Here is an 18,835-nt window from a genome sequence, read left to right on the forward strand (position 1 = left end):
TACCTCTAACTTCCTTCATACGGGACACAGAGACTTAAAAATGATACCCATGAGCTCAACTGACTCCGGGGAAGTAGATAAAATCTCAAAGTATCCCTATAACCAGTGATCCATTCATAGCTATTTGTCTGTTGGCAATGTTAGGGATACGCACACACACAGTACATTTAACATAGTGTTTTCAACTTACATATTTGACATACATGATTACATTGTGCATGTTTAGGAAATAATTATTATTTAACATGTACTCACGTGGGATTTAAACTCTCAACCTTTTTGGTTGACGGTACTCTGATCTTCCTGTTACGCCACCATGTCCGGTATCAGATCATCTGATTATTCTCATCATTGATTTTATTTACTTATTTCAACAATATAAGGGCTTTCTGTTTTAATGATACTCCAGAATCAATACGATCAATAACATTTTTTTTGTGTACTATTAACAGAGCTGAGATTTACTTCAAACTCAATTCACCTTATTGCTTACACCTATCAAGTTGTTTGAGATCTACACAAGTGCATATGGAAGAAGGTTTAGGGTTTCTTCTGGACAGGGCCTAACTATACTGGCCAAATAAGCACATGCCCTAGGTATATCCCTTATTGGGACAGTGGTTAGGGCGTTCGTCGTTGGTGCTGGTGGCCTGGGTTAGAGACCTGCTAGAGGAGTCACCCAACTCTCACATTCTTAGCAATATACTGGATATTGAATGAAATAAAATCGTATTTCTCACATGCGCCGAATACAACAAGTAAGAAAAAAGTAAGAAAATTGTGTTAAATAAAAAAAGGAAATGGTACTAAAATAACAAGGAGTACCGGTACCAAGTCAATGTGCAAGGGTACATGGTGTAATTGAGGTAATATGTACATGTTTGTAGGGGTAAAACTAACTAGTCAATCAGGATAGATAATAAACAGAATAGCAGCAGCGCATGTGAAAGTGTGTGTTGTAGTGTCACTGTACATGTAGTATGTGTGGGTAGAGTCCAGTGAGTGTGCATAGAGTCAGTGTTTAAAAAAGGGGGTCAATGAAAATAGTCCGGGTAGCCATTTGATTAACTGTTCAGCTGCCTTTTGGTCCCAGACTTGGCGTTCCGGTACCGCTTGCCGTACGGAAGCATAGAGAACAGTCTATGACTAGGGTAGCTGGAGTCTTTGACCATTTTTAGGGCCTTCCTCTGACACCGCCTGGTATAGAGGTCCTGGATGGCAGGAAGCTTGGCCCCAGTGATGTGCTGGGCTGTAGCCTCTTTACGGTCGGATGCCAAACAGTTGCCATACCAAGCGGTGATGCAGCCAGTCAATGGTGCAGCTGTAGAACCATTTGAGGATCTGAGGGCCGATGCTAAATCTTTTCAGTCTCCTGAGGGTGCAGAGGCATTGTCATGCCCTCTTCACGACTGTGTTGGTGTGTTTGGACCATGATAGGTCCTTAGTGATGTGGACACCAAAGAACTTGAAGTTCTCGACCCGCTCCACTACAGCCCCGTCGATGTAAATGGGGGCGTTCTCGGCCCTCCGTTTCCGGGAGTCAAAGACCAGCTCCTTTGTCTTGACGACGTTGAGGGAGAGGTTGTTGTCCTGGCAGCACACTGTCATTTCTCTAACCTAATTCTCTAATCTAATCCCTAACTCTAATCCCAATAGGCTCTCATCGTCGTTGGTGATCAGGCCTACGACCGTCGTGTCATCAGCAAACTTAATGATGGTGTTGAAGTCGTGTGCTGCTATGCAGTCGTGGGTGAACAGGGAGTACAGGACGGGACTAAGTACTCACCCCTGAGGGACCCCCTTGTTTGTTGTAGGCTAGGCTATACGCCATACAGGCCTATCCGATGCATTTCTTGTTGGCCTTTTATAAACACATTTCATGCCATTCTACTACACTTTATATGAATGGAGACATTAGCATAATCTTTTTTAATACTACCAAAATTACAGGGTAGCCTTCTCTGCTGACACTGACAAACAAATCAATAAAAATGACGTTGTCTGATCCATATAATTGGCCAAAAGTACAATATCTAACCTGGAGGAGGAAATTTTTGTCCAAAAACAAACAAAAGTGTCACTGACTGAATGATAAAGACCGTGAATATGTACACTGACACAATGATAAAGACAGTGAATATGTACACTCACTGGGGATATGGCCGATGTTCTCCGCTAGTGCCAATAAGATAGGCTACTGTTTGCTAAATAAAGTTTAGAATTTGGATTTGGAGTCATTGTCATTGTCATCTCTTTACAGCAATAGCCATTTGCTTTCCAAATGTTTTTTCCGCAATTGTATTTTTAAATATTGCGAAATGCCTGACTGGGTCTTTCTGCAGTTGCAACTAAACAATCATCTATTTGATATTTGCAGAGCGTGCTGCCCAAATTGCGGGCCCTTCAAACTGTAGGCTATGTGATTTTTAAAAATCCAGTTGTTTTTTAAAGAAGAAGCTAATGATCCTCAATGGTCAAATTATGCTTTCTGGCCGCCTATGCCTTTTTAATGTGGCATAAACACAAACAGTCGTGATGTTTTCATCTGAATGTCAAACAATCACTTAACAAATGTGGTCCTGTAGGCCATCCGCACACATTCGTACACTCACAAAATAATTCCAGCATCCAAACCCCAACAGTGGTCCCACATCTATTACAAAACACCTACAGTTGAAGTCGGAAGTGTACATACACCTTAGCCAAATACATTTAAACTCAGTTTTTCACAATTCCTGACATTTAATCCTAGTAAAAATTCCTGTCTTAGGTCAGTTAGGATCACCACTTTATTTTAAGAATGTGAAATGTCAGAATAATAGTAGAGAGGATCATTTATTTCAGCTTTTATTTCTTTCATCACATTCCCAGTCGGTCAGAAGTTTACATACACTCAATTAGTATTTGGTAGCATTGCCTTTAAAATGTTTAACTTGGGTCAAACATTTCGGGTGGCCTTCTACAAGCTTTCCACAATAAGTTGAGTGAATTTTGGCCCATTCCTCCTGTCAGAGCTGGTGTAACTGAGTCAGGTCTGCCCACAAACGTTCTATAGGATGAGGTCAATGCTTTGTGATGGCCACTCCAATACCTTGACTTTGTTTTCCTTAAGCCATTTTCGACAACTTTGGAAGTATGTTTGGGGTCATTGTCCATTTGGAAGATCCATTTGCAACCAAGCTTTAACTTCCTGACTGATGTCTTGAGATGTTGCTTCAATATATCCACATAATTTTCCTGCCTCATGATGCCATCTATTTTGTGAAGTGCACCAGTCCACCCTGCAGCAAAGCACACCCACAACATGATGCTGCCACCACGTGCTTCACGGTTGGGATGGTGTTTTTTGGCTTGCAAGCCTCCCCCTTTTTCCTCCAAACATAACGATGGTCATTATGGCCAAACAGTTCTATTTTTGTTTCATCAGACCAGAGGACATTTCTCCAAAAAGTACAATCTTTGTCCCCATGTGCAGTTGCAAACCGTCGTCTGGCTTTTTTATGGCAGTTTTGGAGCAGTGGCTTCTTCCTTGCTGAGCGGCCTTTCAGGTTATGTCGATATAGGACTCGTTTTACTGTGGATATAGATACTTTTGTACCTGTTTCCTCCAGCATCTTCACAAGGTCCTTTGCTGTTGTTCTGGGATTGATTTGCACTTTTCGCACCAAAGTACGTTCATCTCTAGGAGACAGAATGCATCTCCTTCCTGAGCGGTATGACGGCTGTGTGGTCCCATGGTGTTTATACTTGCGTACTATTGTTTGTACAGATGAACGTGGTACCTTCAGGTGTTTGGAAATTGATCCCAAGAATGAACCAAACTTTTGGAGGTCTACAAGTTGTTTTCTGAGGTCTTTCTGAGGCTGATTTCTTTTGATTTTCCCATGATGTCAAGCAAAGAGGCACTGAGTTTGAAGGTAGGCCTTGAAATACATCCACAGGTCCATCTCCAATTGACTCAAATGATGTCAATTAGCCTATCAGAAGCTTCTAAAGCCATGACATAATTTTCTGGAATTTTCCAAGCTGTTTAAAGGCACAGTCAACTTAGTGTATGTAAACTTCTGACCCACTAGAATTGTGAGTTGTTGAAAAACGAGTTTTAATGACTCCAACCTAAGTGTATGTAAACTTCTGACTTTAACTGTACATGTATTGTAATGCTTTTCTGTGATTTTCATTAGGCCTACACTTAAAGACTGAATTGATGTGTCCAATGATGTCTGTGCATGCCTCGGTCTTGCCACTCATCTCTTCCTTGTCCTTGCGAGTCTTGGCCACTCATCTCCGCCTTGACAAAATGCAATTTGGAGCTTATACCAACCGGTTTCAAGTCAAGTCAGACATTTTTCATGCGGCTGACATGCAGTAATGTTAAATAATGGTGCCTATAGTTTTTGGGGGGCATTTTAAGTTAATTGTTATAGGCTCACATTTTACTGGTACGCTGTAAACCCACAACTTATTTTGCCAGGATGCCGTACCGGCTTACTTTCACCCCTGCATTTGACAAAAAATGTTGTTCTCTTTCTCCTCGATTAACTCCAAATAATGGGAGCATTTTCACAAAGGTTAAGTGGTGTAACAACACAGCTGCCATCTTCCTTTGATTTTCAGCTTTACGATAGCCTATTGTAAACGGTTAGCCTACAGCATGAATTCCGTTAGCATGAGACAAGGCTTTAAAAAATATATACAGTGCCTTCAGAAAGTATTTATACCCCTTGACTTATTCTACATTTTGTTGTGTTACAGCCTGAATTCAAAATGGATGAAATATTATTTTTCTTATCCATCTACACACAAAATCCAATAATGACAAAGTGAAAACATGTTTTTCGAAATGTTAACAAATGTATTGAAAATTAAATACAGTATCTACATTTATGTAAGTATTCACTCCCCTGAGTCAATACTTTGTAGAAGCACCTTTGGCAGCGATTACAGCTGAGAGTCTTTCTGGGTATGTTTCTAAGAGCTTTCCATACCTGGATTGTGCAAAATTCTTCAAGCTCTGTCAAATTGGTTGTTGATCATTTTCAGGTCTTGCCATAGATTTTCAAGTAGATTTAAGTCAACACTGTAACTCGGCCACTCAGGAACAAGCAACTCCAGTGTAGATTTGGCCTTGTTTTAGGTTATTGTACTGCTGAAAGGTGAATTAATCTCCCAGTGTCTGGTGGAAAGCAGACTGAACCAGGTTTTCCTCTAGGATTGTTCTTTGCTCCATTTCTTTTTTATCCTGAAAAACTCCCCAGCCCTTAAAGACTACAAGCATACCCATTACATGATGCAGCCAACACTATGCTTGAAAATGTGTAGATTGTTACTCAGTAATGTGTTGTATTGGATTTGCCCCAAACAAAATACTTTGCTCTCAGTACAAAAAGTGAATTTCTTTGCCACAATTTTTGCAGTATTACTTTAGTTCCTTGTTGCAGTCATTGGGAAAAGATGAGTGTCAACCAATTGATGCTTCTATTAATACATTGCATTCAATGGTAAAAGAAGTGTCACAAGGTTAATGCTCATGTCATTACATTTCCTTTGATGGGAAAAGATGAGTGTCAATCAATTGACTCATGTCAATGCATTGCATTCAATGGGAAAAGAAGAGTGTCACAAGGTTGACAGTTATGTCAATACATCGCAGTCAGTAGGAAAAGATGAGTGTCAACCAACTGATGGTTTCAGTATGTCAATACATTGCATTCAATGGGAAAATATGAGTTTCACAGGGTCAAAGATAGACAGACATGTCTTTCTCTCTCTCTATTCTCTTATCCCCTCTCCCTGTCTCTCTTTCCCTCCCTCCCTCTCATTCTGTTTGACTCTCTTTTTCTCTACCTCTTCACCCCACACCTTTTCTCTCTCCCCATTCTTTCACCCCCTCCACCCGCTTCCCTTTATCTCCCTCCTTCTCTCTCTTTCTCTCTCACTTCCCCTCTCTCGTCTATGTATCGCTCTCCTCCCTTATTCACCCTCTCTCCCTCTTCTCTCTCCCACCTGTGTGTCTGCTGACTCTCTCTCCCCTCCCTCCTTCACCCCCCTCTTCTCTCTCACTTCCCCTCCACTCTTTCCCTCCTTCTTTCCCTCCCTACCCCTCTTCTCATCTCTCTCTCCCTCCTCTTTCTCCCGCCTCTCTCACCTCTACAGACAGGATATTTATGCATAAATATGCGTGAAGGGCATTGATGCATAAGTCAACACATTGCATTCAAGGCAAAAAAAAATTGTGACACAGCTGCAATGGGTAAATTGGTGAAAAACTTAGACAGGCAGGCAGGCAGGCAGGCAGTCAGGCAGGCAGGCAGGCAGGCAGGCAGGCAGGCAGGCAGGCAGGCAGGCAGACAGACAGACAGACAGACAGACAGACAGACAGACAGACAGACAGACAGACAGACAGACAGACAGACAGACAGACAGACAGACAGACAGACAGACAGACAGACAGACAGACAGACAGACAGACAAAGGGATGCAGACAGACAGATGCAGGAAGGCAGGCTGACAGGCAGAAGGGCACAATAAAACAAAAAAAATATTCTCAATTCTCTTCACAATATATATTCATATATTCTCTTCACAATTAATTCCAAATCTTGCCATATGCTTCCCAGTCAAAACAGTTTGCACATATATTATGATGGAATTTTGTGACGATTTTGTTTGTGCATGCTTGCCTGCCTACCTACCTACCTACCTACCTACCTACCTACCTACCTACCTACCTACCTACCTACCTACCTACCTACCTACCTACCTACCTACCTGTCTGCTTACCTACCTGCATCTGTCTGCCTGTCTATCTGTCTTCCCGCCCACCTGTCTGACTGTCTTTTTCACCATTTTACCCATTGCGGCTGTATCACCAAGTTTTTTGCCTTCAATGGCCTTGACGCATATTTATGCATAAATATCCTGTCTGTGGAGCTGGAAGAGAAGAGAGAGAGAGAGAGGAGGGAGAGGCAGAGAGATGAAGAGGGGGAGTGGGGGAAAGAAGGAGGGATGGAGGAGGGAGGGGGAGTGAGAGAAACAAAAAGGGTGAAAGAGAGAAAGAGAGGAAGGAGGGGAGAGAGTCTACAGACAGACAAAGGGGGAGAGAGGAGTGAGGGAGAAGGAGGGAGAAAGAGAGAGAAGGGAGGGAGAAAGAGAGAGAGAAAAAGAGAGTGAACGATGGCAAGAGGGGAGAGGGCGGAGGGGGTGAAAGATGGGGAGGGAGGGAGAAAGAGACAGAGGGAGAAAAAGAGGAGAGAAGGAAGTAGGGAGAGAGAGAGAAACAGGAAGAGGAGGATTAGAGAATAGAGAACAAGAGAGACGTGTGTCTGTCTTTTCCTATTTACTGGAATCTATTTACATACTGTAAGCATCAACTGGTTGACACTAAACTTTTCCCATTGACTGGAAATGTATTGACATAAGCATCAACCTTGTGAGACTGTTCTTTTCCCATTGAATGCAATGTGTTGACATAAGCATCAATTGGTTGGCACTCATATTTTCCCATTGACTGCGATGTATTGACAAACGCGCCATCAACCTTGGGAAACTCATGTTTTACCATTGAATGCAATGTCTTAACATTAGCATCAATTGGTTTACACTCATCTATTCCCATTGACTGCGATGTATTGACATAAGCGTCAAATGGTTGCAGCCCATATTTTCCCACTGGCACCGCAAAGCCTGTTGGGAGCATGGCCAATTGACATACACTTCAATTGGTTGATGCAACACTTCTTGCAAAATGTGACAGAATGACCTTTTCCTGTGATATCATGTTGCAGCCCAGCCAGCCTCCAGCATATGTTCCTTTTCAACACCAGGGCTGCAATGTCGGCATTATAAATATATAATAAATTCAGGTTTATTGTAAATCCTAAGGAAAAGTCTCTAAGATTTCCCATAAATTTCCATGGGGTCATTGGTTGGACAGGATAAAACAGATTTATATAGACTTTTTGCCTGCAGTGCCTCCATGCCATTGTGTTGTCCGTGATAACACTAGACCACATTACACACAGTGGCATTTGTTTACAGTAAACCCATTTGGCAATGATGGTCACAGAAAGCGGCAGATCACATTAAGTATTTAGCCCCACAACCAACATTTTTATTTTGCAAACTTAAATTGAAATTCCATTGAAACTTCCATTGAACAACCCCCAGAAATGGAAATGGTTCACTGAACTGCCATCTATTAAAAACAAAGAAGGTTGCAACACAGACAATGATGAAGAAAGAGCCAGTAGTCTTTACTTTCAGGGTGAGTGTTCAGGAAGTCTTTGCTCCAACCTTAATGAGATGACTCAGGTGCTCCAGGGGTCGTTTCCGAGGTAACTGGATGCAGAGGGTGTGTCTACTCTGCGGAGCATGAGGAAGGGCGGTAGAGGGAGGGTCATCCCTAGTTACCACAGCCACAAAGTCAGAAGGCCCGCCTACTTGACCAATCAGATGAGAGTGATGATGATGATGCGTATGCCGGCTTACGTTTGGTGGTAAACGACCAATCAGATGAGGGAGTGTGATGATGCGTATGCCGACTGGCATGCAGGGGCAGACAAGAGACATGCATTTATTTTATCTAGTGATCCATCAATGATTTGAGTATTTATTAGATATAGTTAAACCAACTGTTCTAAATGCAAAGTGGTAATTGGGTGTCTTATTCAAACTCAGCTTATAAGCTTATCATGATGTTTGCCCTTACGGTTACTAGTAGAAGCTTAAAAGTCTGGGTCAGGGACAATGGCAAAATAGTGAAATTGAGGTATAAAATGCATCTGAAAAGTAGCTAAAATACTTGATAGAGAAGTGTTTACATTTTTTTTGTTTTTTATAAAATCCCCAAAATTGACCCGAGGACATGGAAGTGCCTGTAGTTGCAGAATCATTATTTATACACTTTTATATATATACATTGTACTTTTATACACAGTTACATGATAGGATTACAGTTTGATTTACACATAAAATGGTACTCATCATTAAATATTCTTGCAATAAGTGCCGTGGGATCTTTAGTGACCACAGAGTAAGGACACGCATTTAAAGCCCCTTCTTCAATTTTATTGAGGAAAATCCCAGTGTATGGTATACATTACAGTGATTTGTCTTTGAACTTACTGCCTTCATGTTCATTTCAGCAACACATTTCTCTTTAGGTTTTGTTTATGTGTCTTTCCCCTGGTGGCATTCATATGTCTTTGTTCCCACAACTTTGAAACAGAACATCATTGCATGGGAGACTTTTACTCTCCCAACTGAGTTTTTTTTTTGCATCTGTTGAAGGTCAAGACTATGATACATTACTATTAGAATTAAAGGTTTGTAGGGAAACTAACAACATTGCTCTATCAAATAGAATAACTCCTCTGTGCTTGGAATGGAATCCCTTATGTTGGCTAGCTAACTAGCTCATTTTAGATGATAGTATAAGAAGTTAGCTAGTAGTTTTCTAAAAAGGAAATTACAACTTACCCCTTTTGCCCAAAACCTTTTGTCTTTTCAAACTAACCACGTTTCCATCCACAGTTTTTATGTGAGTAAATCATACCGTATAAAACAGCTGTGATGGAAACAGGAGGATCCGGTACAATTTAATAAATGCCGACAGATACAGTTGAAGTCGGAAGTTTACATACACTTAGGTTGGCGTCATTAAAACTTGTTTTTCAACCACTCCACAAATTTCTTGTTAACAAACTATAGTTTTGGCAAGTCGGTTAGGACATCTTCTTTGTGCATGACACAAGTAATTCTTCCAACAATTGTTTACAGACAGATTATTTCACTTATAATTCACTGTATCACAATTCCAGTGGGTCAGAAGTTTACATACACTAGGTTGACTGTGCCTTTAAACAGCTTGGAAAATTCCAGAAAATAATGTCATGGCTTTAGAAGCTTCTGACAGGCTAATTGACATCATTTGAGTCAATTGGAGGTGTTGTCACGGCCTGACCTTAGAGAGCCTTTTTTATTCTCTATTTTGTTAGGTCAGGGTGTGACTTGGGTGGGCATATCTATGTTTCTATTTCTTTGTTGGCCTAGTATGGTTCCCAATCAGAGGCAGCTGTTTATCGTTGTCTCTGATTGGGGATCATACTTAGGCAGCCCTTTTTCCCACCTGTGATTGTGGGATCTTGTTTGTGTGTAGTTGCTTTCTGCACTGCATATAGCTTTACGTTAGTTTTCGTATTTTGTTGTTTTTTCCGGTGTCATTTTTAATTAAAAGTAAAATTTACACCTACCACACTGCACCTTGGTCTCCTCATTCAAACGACGGACGTAACAGGTGTACCTGTGGATGTATTTCAAGGCCTACCTTCAAATTCAGTGCCTCTTCGCTTGACATCATGGGAAAATCAAAAGAAATCAGCCAAGAACTCAGAAAACAAACTTGTAGACCTCCACAAGACTGGTTCATCCTTGGGAGCTATTTCCAAACGCCTGAAGGTACCACGTTCATCTGTACAAACAATAGTACGCAAGTATAAACACCATGGGACCACGCAGCCGTCATACCTCTCAGGAAGGAGACACATTCTGTCTCCTGGAGATGAACGTACTTTGGTGTGAAAAGTGCAAATCAATCCCAGAACAACAGCAAAGGACCTTGTGAAGATGCTGGAGGAAACAGGTACAAAAGTATCTATATCCACAGTAAAACGAGTCCTATATCGACATAACCTGATAGGCCGCTGAGCAAGGAAGAAGCCACTGCTCCAAAACCGCCATAAAAAAGCCAGACTACAGTTTGCAACTGCACATGGGTGCAAAGATCATACTTTTTGGAGAAATGTCCTCTGGTCTGATGTAACAAAAATAGAACTGTTTGACCATAATGACCATCGTTATGTTTGGAGGAAAAAGAGGGAGGCTTGCAAGCCAAAAAACAAAATGGCTTAATTAATGACAACAAAGTCAAGGTATTGGAGTGGCCATCACAAAGCATTGACCTCATCCTATAGAACGTTTGTGGGCAGAACTGAAAAAGGGTGCGCGAGCAAGGAGGCCTACAAACCTGACTCAGTTACACCAGCTCTGTCAGGAGGAATGGGCCAAAATTCACCCAACTTATTGTGGGAAGCTTGTGGAAGGCTACCCAAAATGTTTGACCCAAGTTAAACAATTTAAAGGCAATGCTACCAAATAGTAATTGAGTGTATGTAAACTTCTGACCCACTGGGAATGTGATGAAAGAAATAAAAGCTGAAATAAATCATTCTCTACTATTATTCTGACATTTCACATTCTTAAAATAAAGTGGTGATCCTAACTGACCTAAGACAGGGAATTTTTACTAGGATTAAATGTCAGGAATTGTGAAAAACTGAGTTTAAATGTATTTAACTAAGGTGTATATAAACTTCCGACTTAATTCCTTCGTACAACTGTAATTCCTTCGTTCGACATGGTGGGATCTTTTTGTGTCTGTAAAATGAATTAAAATTGGAGTCACGCGATAAGGTGTGTGGTCCTCCCACTACAACAACCATGCAGTTTATTAGGCTACAGATGAAATAACTTGATGACCTTCACAGCTTGGTGAAAATGCACAGTGATCTTGATGCTCCTTTCCAATAAATATCAAGGGTTTGATTCTGGTGACATGATGATCAATGCTTGACTGCCATTTCACAAATAAAAGTATTCTCGCTCTTATCCATAATAATCTCATCATGTGAACTACCTGTATCTGCGAGCTGTTTGCTAGAGCGTACGTGCCAAGACCAGAGTACGCAAATTTGCTATTTAACACAACAGTTGTTGTGCAAAACTATCGATGGATTTGAAAATGCAATGGAAACACATTGAACTTAGATTTTTATTCGGTACATGAAAAAGGTACATTTTGTGTGCACTATGTCATCACACACTGATTTATATCCGCAAAAAGTCAGTTGGTGGAAACACCACTGGTTGGAAAATGCAATATGCAGATTTTAGAATATTCACATGAAAATCTATCGCTGATTGGATGGAAACCTAGATAATGTTATGAATTTGAGTGACGTTGCCAATTCTTGTTCCCTAATGTATTTAGTTATTTGGTCCTCAAACCGGAAATAGGCGTCATCACACTACCTCATCTGATTGGTTGGGTAGGAGGGCCAACTGACTTTGTGGCTGTGGTAACTAGTGACGACCTAGAGGAGGCTCTGGGTGGTGGAGGGGTGTGTCTTTTCTGAAGTCTGAGGGCCCTCTGCTTGCGGCCCATTTTGTCCACGCCGTCAACACACAAACACACACACATACAGACCCTTACATGCACGCACATATAGAAAGACAATCTGTCTACTCTACAATTACTTACCACTGCTCTTTCTCTGTATATGTCCATATATGTTATTAACATATAATATGTCATAAACATCGAGAATTTTCTCACTACGCGCAAATATGAGCGTTTTTGCATCTCACCGGTAGAAACGGGCATCTACATTTCCTGGTTTAAAACAAACCATAATATCTAGAATTCATAGCGATTTCAGGACGTAGTACCGCCCCCGTCGAGGTGGATCCAGTTGAGAATGTGTGTTAACAGTTGTTAACGTTACTCACTAGACCAGCCACTCATTCATGAAATATTTGCTTGCGAAGAACCATTTATTTTGTGTCGACAACAACTGTAAAGTTTAATCATGGTGTGGTGCTCAGTCAGTGGCAACCCGTCATTCAGGGCAGAGCCCCACCTATTTTGAGACCCACATTTTTTTTTTCATGTTATTTTGGCATTAATACGCATCACATATCAGTTTGCAATCAATGTAAAAAATGTATCATTGAGTTAATAAAGCTCCTAATAAAGCAGCATACTCTTTTTTTGCTTTCTTGAGTAAGGCAGCTCCAAAATGCAGGTGTTTCAGCCTAGCTCTGTGCTTTCTGTGGTGGTGGGGCAAGCCAAGTTTAAGGGTAGACTGAAAATTCTAGCTCCTTGGGTGCTGCCATAGTTACATTAGAAGTGCCCATCCAAGAAGGCTCAAGGTCATTGGCCACAGATAAAATTACGTCAAATCACATATATACAGTAGCTTTGATTGGACTGATCATGTCAATATCATACTTTCAAAATCTTAGCTAGCAGTCATCATCATGAATCAAGTCGACAATCTACTGGCAAATCCTTTTTAATATTGTCATATGAAGTGAAATTATGAAGTGAAATTATAGATAAAACGTATGGGTGCTCATTGGCCATTGGACATAAACAATACACAATGAGTTGGAAATCGCAAATTCACAATGAGTGGTTTGGAAGGAATCAGTGACAGTAGCTGTGTGGTCCCAAATCTGGGATTAAGGGGGTCATTTCCAAGTTTAAAATTATAAACATTCAACATAGGCCATGCTGTCAATGAAGCATGATTTGTGCTGCCCTCAAAACAACTGTTAACTCGAAACTGTGAAAACTTGACTTCAGTGAGTTTAAAACAACTGGGAATTCCGAAAAAAAACGAGCTCTGTCTGGGAACTATGTTTTGAACGGTCATCCAACTCGGAATTGTAAGTCGGGAACTGAGGCATCTTTCTAGAGCTACGACCTGGAGATCAGAGAAATGTAATCATAAAATGTTGTAAGAGCTTTCATTGTCTGCTTATATGCCCCCTTTATTCATCCTACGGTTCTGACTTGGTGTACAGGGAGAACTCTGTAAGAACAGACCATGTTCTGAATTCTGTTGCTGTACATTTCAAAAGTGCTAAACAAATAGTCCGTCCTAGCTCGCTCATTAATGTCTTCATCAAATTACGGATTGCCTCTTATCCACTTATACCATAGTTTGTACATCTCAATTGTCATTAGAAACACATTTTTTTAAGCAAGTAAGCCATATCAGCTGTTTTTTTAAAAGTCAGTAAATGAGGCTGAATGAACTGTTTCGCTGCCAGACAAGGCTCTGCTGATAGCCAGGTGTAGCAGTGTTAGGATGTTGGGACTTTATGTAGGCCCTACCAGTTTGGGGGCACAGTTTGTCACCGTTATAGTGCAATTAATGACTGTAGTGACTTTGCTGGCATGCATCCCACTTTTTTGTTTGTTTTGCCCCACCAAGATTTACATGCTAAAATCACCACTGTGCTCAGTATCTGGATGTGCAAACTACAAGCAAGCACAGGCTGCTGGGGTAACAGTTCATCGGTTACCTTACTATGAAGTCGAGCAGAGATAAACAAATGTAGTTTGCTAGCTGGTTATCTAAACCAAACTCTGTCTAGCTAGCTAGCTTTCATAATAAGCTGGCTAGACATTCCAAAGCAAATCAATGTAATTAGCTAGCTGCTAAATGGCAATGTGATTTGTAGCTTTGCAAGCTAAAGTTAGCTTCGTTACAATAGCAACAGCTTACCATATGCGATCAATATCATGCCAAATGTATTCACCAATGTAAATCACCTTTCCAAAAATGTAAATCACTTTCCACAAATGTAAATCAGCAATCCACAAAGGTAAATCACTTTCGACAAATTTAAATCACTTTCCACTAATGTAAAACGCTATCCACAAATGCAATTCACTATCCACAAAGAAACACCTTTTGATTTGTATTTGTAAATCAATATATTGCATTAGAATTGTTTTATAACTGCAGATATGCAGGTAATATCCAAGGGCCTTAAGTAAAATGACTGCCATAAAGACAAAGTTCTCCAGCGTAGAAAAAAAGTTCCCATAAACGTTGATCCCATTGATGCTGTTGACCCGGATCACTGGTTGTTGCGGAAAAGTACGCAGTGAAAGGGGGTGAGTGCAACCTGTGTGAAATGGCTAGCTAGTTAGCGGTGTGTGCTAATAGCGTTTCAATCGGTGACGTCACTCGCTCTGAGACCTTAAGTAGTTGTTTCCCTTGCTCTGCAAGGGCCATGGCTTTTGTGACTGTTGTGTGCAGAGGGTCCCTGGTTCAAGCCCAGGTTGGGGCGAGGAGAAGGACGGAAGCAATACTGTTACAAAGTCTGATCCCTGTGGTGGAATTATTGTAATCAAAAGGAGAGACTTTTAAGATTTCTTCAAAACAATCAAACTTTATTATTTAATTAGTGCAGTAATGGAGCTGGTCGGTAATCACCCCTGGAGGTGATCACTGAGAACTCAACCAGCTGGTCGGTAATCACCCCTGGAGGTGATCACTGAGAACTCAACCAGCTGGTTTGAGCCACAGCATTTTATAGCAAAGTCCATCCTCCTTCTCTCTACATGACACACAACAGATGTATGGAATGGGTCACAAGGTTAAGATTTGTATGAAAGATACTTATAATTCACAGCAGACAGTATCTGCTGTAAAAATGTGAGAACTCATTGTGTAAAGACCAGTGTCTGGCCCCCCAACTCCATACTGGAGCCATCTCTCCCTGGTAACTTATAGAACAGAAACATTAACTCATGCTCTGGAATGCGGAATCCCCAAAGACATCGTAAATCTTCCAGAAGCCCATCCTCAGTAGAACACACACAGATGAGCATTCTAACAATCCCTTATTCTGTTGCATGAAACAACCATTTGATGCAATAACAGCATTATAACATAATCTTGTAATTTCCACCATATCCCATATCCTACACCTCCCCTCTACCTTTTGCATGCGTCTCCTGGGGAAACGGTTAGAGGCCTCAGGAATATTTATGTCTCCTTAATGCTCATCTTCAGTGCAACATGAGACAGCAGATGGATTATAATAATTTACAATGTATGACATATCCTTCAGATTTAGTGATGCTATCCCACAGGCCAGCTAATTCAACTATTTGGGTGATGAACGGGTGTACACCGCAATAGTGTTGCAAATATAGAGTAATCTAGAGTTAGGGTTTTGATTTATTTACGTTGGACATACTATGGTTACACATATGGTTAACATATTATGGTTACCATTCTATCATTTCTGCAGCCTTGAAAGGCAGGCATCAACATGGCCGAACTAGAGGCTGCCAGCGATTTATAGAAATTGCTTTCTATGGGTACAAACCTTTTTTCTATTAATACAAATCACTTTCTATGCATGAGAACTTTGTCTTTTTCTTGTCGTCAAATCCCTGCCAAAAGTCAGGTGACCTAAGCGCAGGTTTGCCATATGTCATGTGTGCGCATATCCCTCCTATGTGCAAATATTTATGGCAGTCATTTTTCTTAAGGCCCTTGGAAATGACCTGCATATCTGCAGTTATTAAACAATTCTAATGCAATACATCAATTTACAAATACAAATCAAAAGGTGTTTGTTTGTGTATAGTGAATTGCATTTGTAGATAGCGATTTACATTTGTGGAAAGCGATTTACATTTGTGGATTGGTGATTTACATTTGTGGATTGGTGACTTACATTTGTGAACACATTTGGCATGATATTGATCCCATACTACCGGACGGTATCTAACCGTTAGCTAGTAAAGTCTAACATGACTGGCCTAAGTGTTCTATTGATAGAGTCCGATTCTATTAACATCTGCAGCGGCATCTACATCAAGCTCAGCACCAGGAACTAGTGTAAGTCACCTTTGCTAAATCTTCCCATGACAAGTAAATAAATATACTGGAGCTAGGCATAAACATGATCCGTGTCTTGATGTCATAGTTGGTGTGTTTATAAGTAGGCTACAACTTTTACTGTAGTTTTCTTTGTATTATGGAGGCTTGAAGTCTAAATTGGAGAAAAGCAGAGTTAGTAAGGAGGGGATGGTGTGGGTGACCGACTGCTGTCTGTTGGAGGTAGGTGTTGTGTGTATGAAGGTTATTATGCATGATCAATTTACACAAGGGGGAGGGGTGGATATAGTACCTTGTTTGAGTGTGTATTGATCAGGACAAAGTAGTAATATGTTGGCTAATCACTGACTAGTGTGTGTCCTACAGACTAATTCTGCTGTTGCTGATGATTAGTCACACCTTTAGTAGTACAGATCCTGTAGACCCATTGGATGAAAGCTTTCAGCCAGGAACAAGCTCAAGCTCAACATCATCTGACTCGGAAGAGGAAAAAACTGCCGGCAAGAGCCAAAGTATAAAGTCTATTAGTCCAAGGTCATGGAGCTCATGAAGTTCTGACAGACCAGCTGACATTTTCCAACGCAAGATGACGTTCACCAGCTGAAGAATATTCAGGTCCCTGCCAGGAACATTCAGCCAACACATCATCCATATTCATACTGATGTTGTAATATAGAATGCCTAGTATGCTCACAACTGCATTGTGGTATAAACACAAATGTGTTGGTGTGTGTTGACCATGTGGATGGGGGCATGCTCGGCCCTCTGTTTCCTGTAGTCCACGGTCATCTCCTTTGTCTTGCTGACGTTGAGGGAGAGGTTGTTGTCCTGGCACCACACTGCCAGGTCTCGAGCGTGGCCACACAGTCATGGGTGAACAGGGAGTACAGGAGGGGACTAAGCACGCACCCCTGAGGGGACCTGTGTTGAGGGTCAGCATGGCAGATGTGTTGTTGCCTACCCTAGTCACCTGGGGACGGACTGTCAGGAAGTCCAGGATCCAGTTACAGAGGGAGGTTTTTAGTCACAGGGTCATTAGTTTAGTGATGAGCTTGGTGGGCCCTATTGGTGTTGAATGCAGAGCAGTGCTTAATAATAGACAGACTTATCCCCATCCTAGCTACTGTTGTAACAATATGTTTTGACCATGACAGTTTACGATCCAGGGTTACTCCAAGCAATTTAGTCTCCTCAACTTGCTACATTTCCAGATTATTCATTACAAGATTTAGTTGAGGTTTAGTGAGTGATTTGTCCCAAATACAATGCTTTTAGTTTTTGAAATATTTAGGACTAACTTATTCCTTGCCACCCATTATGAAACTAACTGCAGCTCTTTAAGTGTAATTTCAGTTGCCGTAGTAGCTAACGTGTATAGCATTGATGCAAATAGTCTGGGTAGCCATTTGATTAGATGTTAAGGAGTCTTATGGCTTGGGGGTAGAAGCAGCTTAGAAGCCTCTTGGACCTAGACTTGGCACTCCAGTACCGCTTCCCGTGCGGTAGCAGAGAAAACAGTCTATGACTACGGTGGCTGGAGTCTTTTACAATTTTCAGGGCCTTCCTCTGACACCACCTGGTATAGAGGTCCTGTATGGCAGGAAGCTTGGCCTCAGTGGTGTACTGGGCCGTACGTACTATTCTCTGTAGTGCCTTGCGGTCGGAGACCGAGCAGTTGCCATACCAGGCAGTGATGCAAACCGTCCGGATGCTTTCGATTGTGCAGCTGTAGAACCTTTTGAGGATCTGAGGACCCATGCCAAATCTTTTCAGTCCCCTGAGGGGAAATAGGTTTTGTTGTGCCATCTTCATGACTGTCTTGGTGTGCTTGGACCATGTTAGTTTGTTGGTGATGTGGAGACCAAGGAACTTGAAGCTCTCAACCTGCTCCACTACAGTTCTGTCGATGAGAATGGGGGCATGCTCGGTCACCCTTTTCCTGTAATCCATAATCATCTCCTTTGTCTTGATCACGTTGAGGGAGAGGTTGTTGTCTTGGCACCACACAGCCAGGTCTCTGACCTTCTCTCTATAGGCTGTCTTATCGTTGTCGGTGATCAGGCCTACCACTGTTGTGTCATCGGCAAACTTAATGATGGTGTTGGAGTCGTGCCTGACCGTGCAGTCATGAGTGAACAGGGGACTGTGTTGAGGATCAGCGTGGCGGATGTGTTGTTACCTACCCTTACCACCTGGGGACAGCCCATCAGGAAGTCCAGGATCCAGTTGCAGAGGGAGGTGTTTAGTCCCAGGGTCCTTAGCTTAGTGATGAGCTTTGAGGGCACTATGGTGTTGAAGCTTTAGTCAATGAATAGCATTCTCACATAGCTGTTCCTTTAGTCCAG

The sequence above is a fragment of the Salmo trutta genome, chromosome 17, assembly GCF_901001165.1.
Source record: "Salmo trutta chromosome 17, fSalTru1.1, whole genome shotgun sequence".
Lineage (NCBI taxonomy): Eukaryota > Metazoa > Chordata > Actinopteri > Salmoniformes > Salmonidae > Salmo > Salmo trutta.